Genomic DNA, 10,334 nt, shown 5'->3' with positions numbered 1-10,334 from the left:
CAAAAACTCATAAAACCTTTGGTTGTATTTATTGAAAATAGTTTTCTGAACTTATTTTGCCTTGTATGCTCTCTCTCTCTCTCTATATATATATATATACTTATATTTTAAATCTTATGTGACGATTTCATTACTATTACCAAAAAAAAAAAATCTAATGAAGGAAAGATTTATTCAACAAACAAAGCTAAATAAAGAAAAAAGCTAAATAAAGAAGAAGGAAAAAAAAAAAAAAAATCAGATTATACTAATAATCATAATCTTGGAATATGATGAATGCTTTTACTTAGAATAATAATTAAAAGTTTAATAATTAAATATGCAATTAGGGTTAATTTCAGTGAAAAAAGATCAAATCAACAAATATATATATATTTATATATATATATATATGAAAAAAAAACTTCATTTAAATCATCAAACCCAACAAATAGAAATTACAAGAAGAGAGAGAAGATCAAATAGAGAGCAGAAACAATCCATAATGTAGAAAAAATTATAGAAGTTTTTAGAAAACAAAAATTCGTCAACAACTATTTGTTACATCAAGTTCCCTTAGGATCCTCTTTTCACTAGGCAAAGGAGCTCTGTTCACAATCAAAGAAGGCACATCTAAAAAAATAGAACTAAGAAAATCTGAATCCGGCCGCAATCAAATCCAACCAAAGCAAACCCAGCCCAATAAAATCGACAATAAAATAAAAAAATAAAAAAATAAAAACTATATATATATATATATATATATATAGCAAGGCCAGGGATTATATTATACATAGTATGTTTTAAGAGAAGGGAACATTGTACAGAAACAAAAATTGTACAGATTAGATACCACCACTCATGGATTGAGCATCCATATCCAGCGACAATTTGAGAGATAAGCAAGGTGAAACAAGATCGATGAGAGATGAGAGGTTTCTTGTATTTTCAAAAAAAGAGCCAAAAAAGAGTCTTTAAGAGGCAGGGATCGATCGACGACCACCAAACAAGATTCTTGATTGAAGTGAGAAGATAAGGTAGAGAAGTGTAAGATAGAGAGGCAAGTTCAGAATCTGTTGTTGAAGATAAGGTAGAGAGAGAAAGTCTAGAGAGTGTTTTAAACAAGCAAAGGGTTCCGTTCTTTTTAAGTGAGGAGTTGTTCTCTGTGTTTTCTAACAAAGTGAGAATGTATTCTCAAAACTCACAGAAGAGCTTTAAGTTGTTTTTGTATCTCTCAAAACAGAAAACTGTTTTGGGAGATACATTCCAACATGGCCCAACCCAGCACTGGTATATAAACAAAGTTGGAACAAATTCTAGGGTTGTTGTGCACTCTCGTCTGCCGATTCCAGAGGCGATATTCCGACACTGTTCGTGCATTGCTGAAAATGTGTGAAGATCTGAAGATAAGCTCCCTCTCTCTCACCTCTGCGTTTTCCGGCGAACCTAAAGTTTCGGCGCTGCCTTCTGTCACTCCGGCAAGCTCTTGTGCGCTCTTGTTTGCCGATTCCTTTCTCGATTCCAAACTGTTTGTGCTTTGTTGCTGAAAATGATCCTAGATCTGAAGAGAAGCTCCCTCTCTCTCACGTCTGCGTTTTTCGGCGAACCCAAAGCTTCGCCGCTGCCTTCTGTCACTCCGGCAGCACCCTTCTGACCTGAGAAGAACCCTCCGGCAGCATCCTTCTGACCTGAGAAGAACCCTCCGGCAGCATCTAAAGGTAATTTACATCTTCCCACTTCAATAAACGTATGCTATACATGTTTGATGGTGTTTGATTGGATTGATATATTGATTTGTTTCTGATTTGGGTTCTTAATCAATGTTTGATTATGAGTTTTTGAAACCCCCGTTTTGATGCTTGGCTTGAACCTACCTATTTCAGCTTCACTTCAAACGAGTTTGTTTGGAAGCCCTCTTTGCGACCTTTATTTCACATGAAAAACTTTCACTTCCATAATGTGTTTTAAACATACTTCATTAATTGACTTCTCTTTTTTTTTCATTAATTGAGTTTACCTTTTAGATTATGACCCCTCAAAACTGTATATAGAATCAACATATTCAATCTCAATTTACTTGATTGGGCACATCTGGAAGTATCTTGAATATGAATGGCCCTGTTCCACTCTAAATGGTGTTTACATACAATTGGGCTACTAAAAAATGTAGGAGATTAACACCATTCTCAGTTTTCCTTAAGAATGAAATATATATGTATCAAGATCTTCTAACATCATTGTGAAATAAGACATTTCCTCTACTAATTCCACAACTTGCTCAAATGACATAGATTCGCTCACTAACCTTGTTAATTCACCACTAATTTGACTGCAAAATATATAACTGATTATTTCACCTGGGTGCAGATATATACAAACTGAACCAAGACCTTTGAAACACAACTAACATGGTTGTTAAAGGCTCAAGGCGCACAAAAGCACAAATGCCTCCTGGAGCCTGAGGCGAGGCGCGCGCCCGACTGAAGCAAGGCGCGCGTTGGGAAAAAAAAAAAAACAAAACCCACCTAATAAAGTATTAAATATGCAATTGTATATATGAAGATGCAATTGTCAACTAAATGAATTACTTAAGTTCAATATTCAACATAAAGATGCCAAAACCATGCAAAAAACACATGGATGTGCTATTATTATTAATTTATTTTTAAGTCAAATCAAATCTAATTTTCATTAAGCACGAATAAAAATAGAAATTATGAATTTATCTTGCAAAAACTACAAGGATGTAATATATTTTCAAATCAAATCAATTCAATCTAATTTTCTATAACTATGAGCACCATGATTGATTCTATTTTTCATTTTTGGGTAAGTGATTTAACAACTAAACATTCTTTCAATAATAGAACCTAATTATATGAAATAATATAAAAGTTGCTATTTACAATTTGAGATTGTCTTCTACAATTTAGAGTACACTTAACTAATTATTTCATTTTAAAAATTAGATAAAAATACATTTCCTCAAACCAATAACTAAAAATGGCTATAGCAAACCACCCTACCAGCCTACCTAAGAACCAGTGCGAATGGAACAACATATTAACATGTTAGAAACTTAGAATGGAACAAATATAGCAAAATAGTGATCAACATAATAAAGGGGTCATAAAACAGGATCACACAAATAAATAAAAAAATGGTGAGAGCAATACAATGTAATCTAATCCAAGCAGGTAAATATAAAGTACCTCACACAAATAAATAAAAATAAAAAATAAAAAGAAGAAGAAAAAGAAGAATAAATGATAAATCTGACACAGTCCGCGTCACAGTCCAGAGAAGAAAAGAAAAAATAAATAAAATAAAATAAAAATAAAAAAATGCGAAAAAGAAGAATAAATGATAAATCTGCCAGCAGCCAGACAGTCCGTGTCACAGTCCAGAGAAGAAAAGAATAAAAGAAAAAAAATAAAAAATAAAAAGAAAAAAGAAAAATAAAAATAAATCTGCAAACTCGACTCGGCCGAGAGAAGAAAAGAACAAAAGAAAAAGAAGAAAAGAAGAAGAATAGAGGGAAAAAAAAAATCTGAGATCGATCCGGCAGATCAGAGAAGAGAAGAAGAAGAGAAGAAGGAGAGAAGAAGAAGAAGAAGAAGGAGAGAGAGAAGGAGAACTAACCGCAAATCCGACGCAGATGATGCAGATCCGAGACCGAGTCGTCACTCGTCGCTGCCTCTGTCTTCTTTCCTTTGCTTTTTGCTTTTTGCTTCTCTTGTTTTTTTGTTTTTTTGTTTTTTATGTTAACTTGTAGCTTTTCTATTACATAAACTAATAAAATAATATAATAATAATATAAACAATACACAAACAATAAACAAACACAGCCATGGAGACAAAACAATTTAAAAACTACTTTTTCAAGCAGGCGCGCTACCGCCTGTGTATAAAAGGCGCACGCCTTCTTTAACCCATGCGCCTTAAGGTACTAAAGGCGACAAGATGGCGCCTGGAGGCGCTTTCCTTTGACAACTATGAGAACTATGACTTTGTGCTGCCACCAACCGACCTTTACTTGAGTCTAACAAATAAATTCATTGTAAATAATTTTCATAAACTAAACAAATTTCAGTAAAAGACATTAAAAACCCAAATTTTGTTATTCATTTTTTTTTTTTTTTTTTATATATTTCATCTTTGTATATATATGCACCTTCTCTGTAAATTGAAAACTGAAAGTAAATTGAAAACTGAAAAACAAATTGAAAAACAGAAAACTGAAAAAACACTATGGACTAAAATTGAACAAATTTGCATTGTGGGACTTGAATGAAATACACTGTGATGTTTTTGAGATAAACTGAGACAAAAATGAAATTTGGGACTGTGACTTAGTTTTGTTGGGTTGCGGTTTTGTGAATGGAGGATTGGGCAGTATTGTTGTTGTTTTTGTTGAGGAGTTTGGGCATATGTGAAATGGGCCTTTGTTTGTTTAATTGGAATTTTTACCTTGTGAATTGATTTGAGAAATGAAAAATGGATAGTGGACTCGAAAAGTTGAAATTGAAATTGGAAGTGTGAAAAAGATGTGGACCTTGGGTTTTTTAATTTAGCACTAGCACTAAGATATATTAACATTATTTTCTATTGGAATGGGAGCAGTTTCTTGGGTGATAATGTATGAGGTATTTGAATAACCTTTAAATTCCTCATTTCTAAGTACTTCTTTGTGACATTTGACTATGGATCTAACATTTTTCATGGCTTAATTAATAACTGCATTCCGTTATAGTTATCTTGCAATGTAGTACCCGAAGCCAAGGGAAGAACATTAGAAAAAATACAGGCATCCATCAATACATTCTCAGCATCAACTGCTTTTTTGGAGTGGAATGCACTTGTGCTTCTATATTGAAGTCTTCCAATGCTAACGGTGATGCTGTTGACAAATATTGGAAATGAGTGGACATTTGTTTCCTTCAGTAATGCTGGACTTGGAAGAGGTCGGACAACTTCGAAATTTTTTCAGTTTGCCTCTTGTAATAAATAGGTAATTCAAGATCTATGTATAGAGAGATGGGACAACTTTGTGTACAGTTTTAATATTGGTTGGATTGTTAATTATAGACAATTTGTATATTCGAGTATGAAATGAATTTGAATTGGTAGATGGTTCATTATACACATGATCAGTATTGTAAATGCTTTTAAATTTTAACTGTATGAAATGGATTATTGATTATATGCAAGTTTTATAGAGCTCAAATAGAATGATTTTTAATGGAATGGTATATAATGATTTTTAATGGAATGGTATATAATGATTATTCAAAAGTTTTATATACGAATGATATCAATTTAAATGGAATTACATGTTTTCATATTGTCGATGATTGTTATTCACAATTTATATTGTCACTAATATTTTATTACAGTTTAACTCTGCCAAACATGTTTTGTTTTCGTATTTCTTGAAACGAAATATCTTGCCAAACATATTCTACAATGTTTCTGTTTCATCTAAATGGGCCCTTAGTTAAATAAGAGAAGAGGAACGAAACGTTAGAGATTGAGATATGGTAGCAGATATTTAATAGGATATGGTTTAATATTTAATATGATAGGGTTTAATAACAAGAAGGGTTTAATATAAGAAGGGTTGGAGGGTTAATTAAGGAAATATATAATTAATAAATATTTATCCTGTGAAATCTTGGCATTTTAGACTGGATTTGAAACGCAATTAAAAAGGGATTTGAAATCCTATAATTATCAAATCCCATTTGTAATTCTGTGGTTCCAAACAAGGCAACTCCTGTTTCCAAATTCAAATCCCATCGAATCCAACATTCCAAACAAAGCATTGCACCGTTAAATGCAAATCCCTTAGTAGCCATGTGGCTAAAAATAAATAACATACCGTTAAATGAGAAGATAAATTTAATATAAATATATTTTTTGAATTTAACAGTGTTCAGTGTAGTAATCGAAAATAATTATTTCCTTAAATAATAAGATATGGAATTATTGGATCGCAATACAAACATTTAACGTACATCTAGCACACTGGTGTCTTCTATACTACAGTACTAATTAAGACGGCGTGGTTCTGTTTCCCAGTATGACTTACGATAACTCTCCAATCACGTCGTTTTGTAGTCCCTGACTTTCACCCATTAGCAAAAAAACTCATTGACTTTCACCTGTTAACAAAAAACTTCTTTTTGTGGCAAAAAAAGGCATCTCAACTATCGTGAAGGGTAATTAAACTATGTCCTTTTTATAATTCGTTCACTTTCAATTGAACATTCCTTCACAAGTAAACTTTTCCCCGAATCCCTAATCAATTTCCATATTGTGTATCAACTTGTCGATTGTAATTACAATATACATATTTTTTCTGCTCGCTAATTAGGGTGAATAGCAAAAAAAACCCCTGACTTTCACCCTTTAGCAAAAAAACCTCCTTTTTGTGGCAAAAAAAAATGCCTCTCAATTATCATGAGGGGTAATTAAACGGATGTCCGTTTAAGGAGTTCGGATGTCCGTTTAAGGAGTTATTTTTTGGATGAAAATGCCCCTTAAACGGTTGAAGCTCTGTTCTGGGTCTTCTTCCTCCACTGCATCGTTGATGCCACAACCGGGTTAAAACACACGTTAGTTACACAGTTAAGGCACATGTTAGTGTAAGGATGGATGTGAAGGTTGACCCCCTCTCTGCGTATTACTCAAGTGGGTGTGCGAAAAGGCACCGGACCTTTCCCCAAAACATACAACAAGAAGGTTGAACCCCATCTTAGCCTTCTGTGCCGCTTGATTGTGACTGACCGATAAGGAGTCCTCTCATCCGACGATTGGGCAATAAGTTGTAATCCATGCTATTTCAGGTGGACAACTACGCTAGCAAGTTGCCGTACCAGAACTGATGTACACCGGCGTAGAGCTCTCCGGATTTATCACCAAACTCGTCAACAACCTCCCGCGAGTCGCCAGCGCGGGGACCTTTGCTGTTGAAAATAGCAATCGGCGGTGCACCGACATACCGGATTGTAATGGATTCGAGTCGTCTGTACCAGCAACAAATCCATCTGTCGCCGCAAGGTCCCTGTCGTTGTTGTCTCTGCAACACCGTCTATCGCCGCTTCGCTCGCCAGTCGTCGAAACCCTAACCTTCATTATTCGCAGTCACTGCCATTGATGGCATATCTGACTCCACATTGATCCCAAAAAAAACCCTAGCTTTTATCCAAATCGGAGCTCAGCAGCTTCAATGCAGCTAATCACATTGATTGGAAGATTCGAAACTCGCAAAAATCAAAACCTTATTCTTTTAAAAAATGTGAAATCAAAGAACTTTTTGAAAAAAAAAAAAAAAAGTGACCACAGAGAAATGTTGACGTGGTTTGCTCTTTAAATGACAAAATACCAATCATGTGGCTAAATGGTATCACCTATCTTGAGGTTTGTTCTTGAATTTAAGGCTGAAAGTTAAAGGATGAAGGCTGAAGACTGAAGGCATTTCTATACAAGGCCGAAGGTTGAAGGCTAAATAAGCTGAAGGCATTTATATGCAAAGCTGAAGGCTGAAGACCGAAGGCTAAATGGGCTGCAGCAAGCAACATCTGGTTTAAGTGACAAGTGTCATCCGGCAGCAAGCAACATCTGGTTTAAGTGACAAGTGTCAACTGTAAAAGGCAATTATGTAATCTTATCTACATCCTCATGGGTATCTCGGTCAATTTAGTTGACAGAGACAATTTAAATCCCTTGTATGAAGGTATATTGTATCAACTGGCCGAGAAGTACTAAGTCTCTTGTATACACAACAAGTGTCAAGTTGAAGGGCATTTCTGGAAGACCATATACAATTGTGGTCACAAGGCTGTACAATGAATATTCAAATGACACGTCTCAGTGGTCCTAGAGAGCTGGTATATGCAAGAATATTTCATTCCTTAGAGGCTAAGTTTGGACAGAAATGGAATTCAGTACTCAAACTTGTAACCTGTTGTAGCTGGTAGAATAGTGACAAAATTAGCTGAGGTGGCAGGTCTGCATTGGTCCATTGCTCTGAAAATATCTGAAATATGCTCTCTCAATCATTGGCTTGAGGTGACAGGTGTATATTCGTGGTGTGTGAGGCCTTGTGTAATTCAGTGTCACTATAAATATGCTGCTATAAGGCTCTTTAGGTTTTGAGCTTCTTGAATTTATAGTGTACTGACTTAAGGCTTTATGAGCTTCAATTAAGCTGCTGTGAATGAAAGTCTAGTGAGCTAAGATGTGAGTGATTGTCAGAGAGAATTTATGAGGTTCTGAGCTGAATTTGATCTTTGAAATCAACAAGAAAAGGGATATTAAATCACTAAAGCATTGAAGATCCAGTATTGCTGAGTTTCTGGTGTAAAAAGGGGGCTGTGGAGGTTCAGAAATTACTGTGGAGGTTTTTGTGGTTCGAGCAAGGCTCAAGCAAGTTTGCTTATGATTTTTACATCTGCAGGAGGTGCTCACTTATACAAAGTTGAGCTGAAGTAAGTTTTGATATCTTAAATCCTCTGTCAAGCCTGTTTTCTGATTTAGCCTACTGATTTGAGTATACATTGCCTATATCTTGCTATGAGTTACATGTTAAGCATTCTAGCAAGTTTCAATCACTAATTTAAGGCTATTGAAATTAAAAGGTTGCCACAAACCTGACCATGTTGGTGTTCGGCCTTGTAGATCTAAGTTATTAGAGGTTTAAGCCTGAAAACTGGTATTTGAGGTTTGAAGAGTATATACCATGCTATTCTTGATGTGATTTCTGTCTCAGCATGTGTATTAATCTGAAATATAATTGAGGATCTCAAGCATACAATGTCAAACAAGTTTTTCTCTGCTGTTTGATGCTGATCTATGCAAGAAAAACTCATTGAATCAATTCTGAGGTGTGTACTGATTGCTGAGATGAGGCTACTGTCAAATTAGCTGATGCAAAGGCTGTATTGGGTAGTGACTTTGGGTCTTGAGCTGTTGTGGTCTATTCTGAAGGTTGACACAGCTATTTTTGTGTTAAGGCTATTCTGAACTGAAGCTGTTTTGAGCTAAAGCTACTTTGTGCTGAGGCTATGCTGTGCTGAAGCTACTCTGTGCTGAGGCTATTCTGTGCCGAGGCTATTCTGTGTTGAAGTTGTTTGTGCTGAAGTGTGATAATCTTGCTGAGCTTATTGAAGACATTGTTTATACTAGTGTGTTATGATTATGTGAAGCTGTGAGAACCTGCATTTACTCAAGGTTCAGGTGATTTAACTGATTTACCCTTCTTAGGGTTTTGAAGCCTTGTATGCTGAACGTGTTGTGTACTTGCTGTCTATTGATCAAGAATTATTTGAGCAAGTCAGTTGAACTAATTCAAGGCTGTGGGAACCTATTGTGAGCTACACGTGAAGCTGCATTGTGATTTTACAGTTCAATCCTTCCAGTTGCAGTGAAAAGAAAGCTAGGGTTTCACATTGTTCTACTTCAAGCTGTGTATGTTCATTCTTATCTTGTGTTGCAGCTGAAGCATTGTGTACTTGGTGTATTGACACCTTATTCTATTGTTGATTTAGCTATTGAGAGCTTGTAAGTCCAAGCAGGGTTGCTTCGAACAGGGGGAGTGCATATGTGCATATTGTTGAAGCTTGTGTGTGTGTAGGTGAAGTGAAAGTCAGTGTCCTGGTGAGTACAAGGTGGTTAGAAAGTGGGGCAGCTGAGTGAGTAACTACTTGTATACAACAAGTGTTGTTGATGAGCTAGTATGTTGACACTTATTGTAAATGGTAGTGAGGCTTTACATCCTCACCCCATTGATGATAATGGTAGTGAGGCATGATCCCTCACCCTATTGTTGGTTAAGCTATTGAGAGCTTATTATGTCCAAGCGTGGGTGCTTCGGACAGAAGGAGTGCGTGAATGCACTGTGGTGTACTAGTGTGCGTGTATTGGTTGTGAAAACTAGTGTCTATTCTAGTGCATGGGTGTGTGCAGAGAGTGAGACAGTTGAGTGTGTAACAAGATACATACAACTAGTGGATGCTTTTATTGGCTGAGGCCAAGAACCAAGGTTTTTCCATATTCAGAGGGTTTCCTTGTATACCTTGTGTTATGTGCTTAATTGGTGTATAACTTGTGCTGCTTTCATTGAAGAAAAAGTTTGATTAGACCAATTCACCCCCTCTTGGTCTAACAAGAAAGAATTGGAGTTGGAATGAAAACCCTAGAAATGGAGTCTTGTAAATTGACTTGGCTGGGGATTCTTGTTTGTGTGGTTAGGTTTCAATTCAACAAGGGAACAGTGGCTATAAATGATGTGAGTATGTATAGATATAAATTACTCTTTATGAACAACGGCCTCAGGGTTGATGGAGGCGTTC

At 35.6% G+C, this 10,334-nt stretch overlaps 1 long non-coding RNA gene across 1 annotated transcript; it reads left to right on the top strand.

Annotated features, from left to right (window-relative positions):
- Positions 1 to 458: 458 nt before the first annotated feature.
- On the top strand, positions 459 to 4,119 carry LOC132294678 (uncharacterized). The gene is made up of 2 exons (XR_009478140.1): positions 459 to 1,697; positions 2,347 to 4,119. It is a non-coding gene; the product is annotated as an uncharacterized LOC132294678 (long non-coding RNA).
- Positions 4,120 to 10,334: the final 6,215 nt, after the last annotated feature.

Source organism: Cornus florida, unplaced genomic scaffold (assembly GCF_030987335.1).
Source record: "Cornus florida cultivar Cherokee Brave unplaced genomic scaffold, ASM3098733v1 CherokeeBrave_3.0.0_Hap2_Chr02, whole genome shotgun sequence".
Classification (NCBI taxonomy): Eukaryota; Viridiplantae; Streptophyta; class Magnoliopsida; order Cornales; family Cornaceae; genus Cornus; species Cornus florida.
The sequence above is the reverse complement of the archived record's forward strand: the minus strand, read 5'-3'. Positions and strand labels throughout refer to the sequence as shown.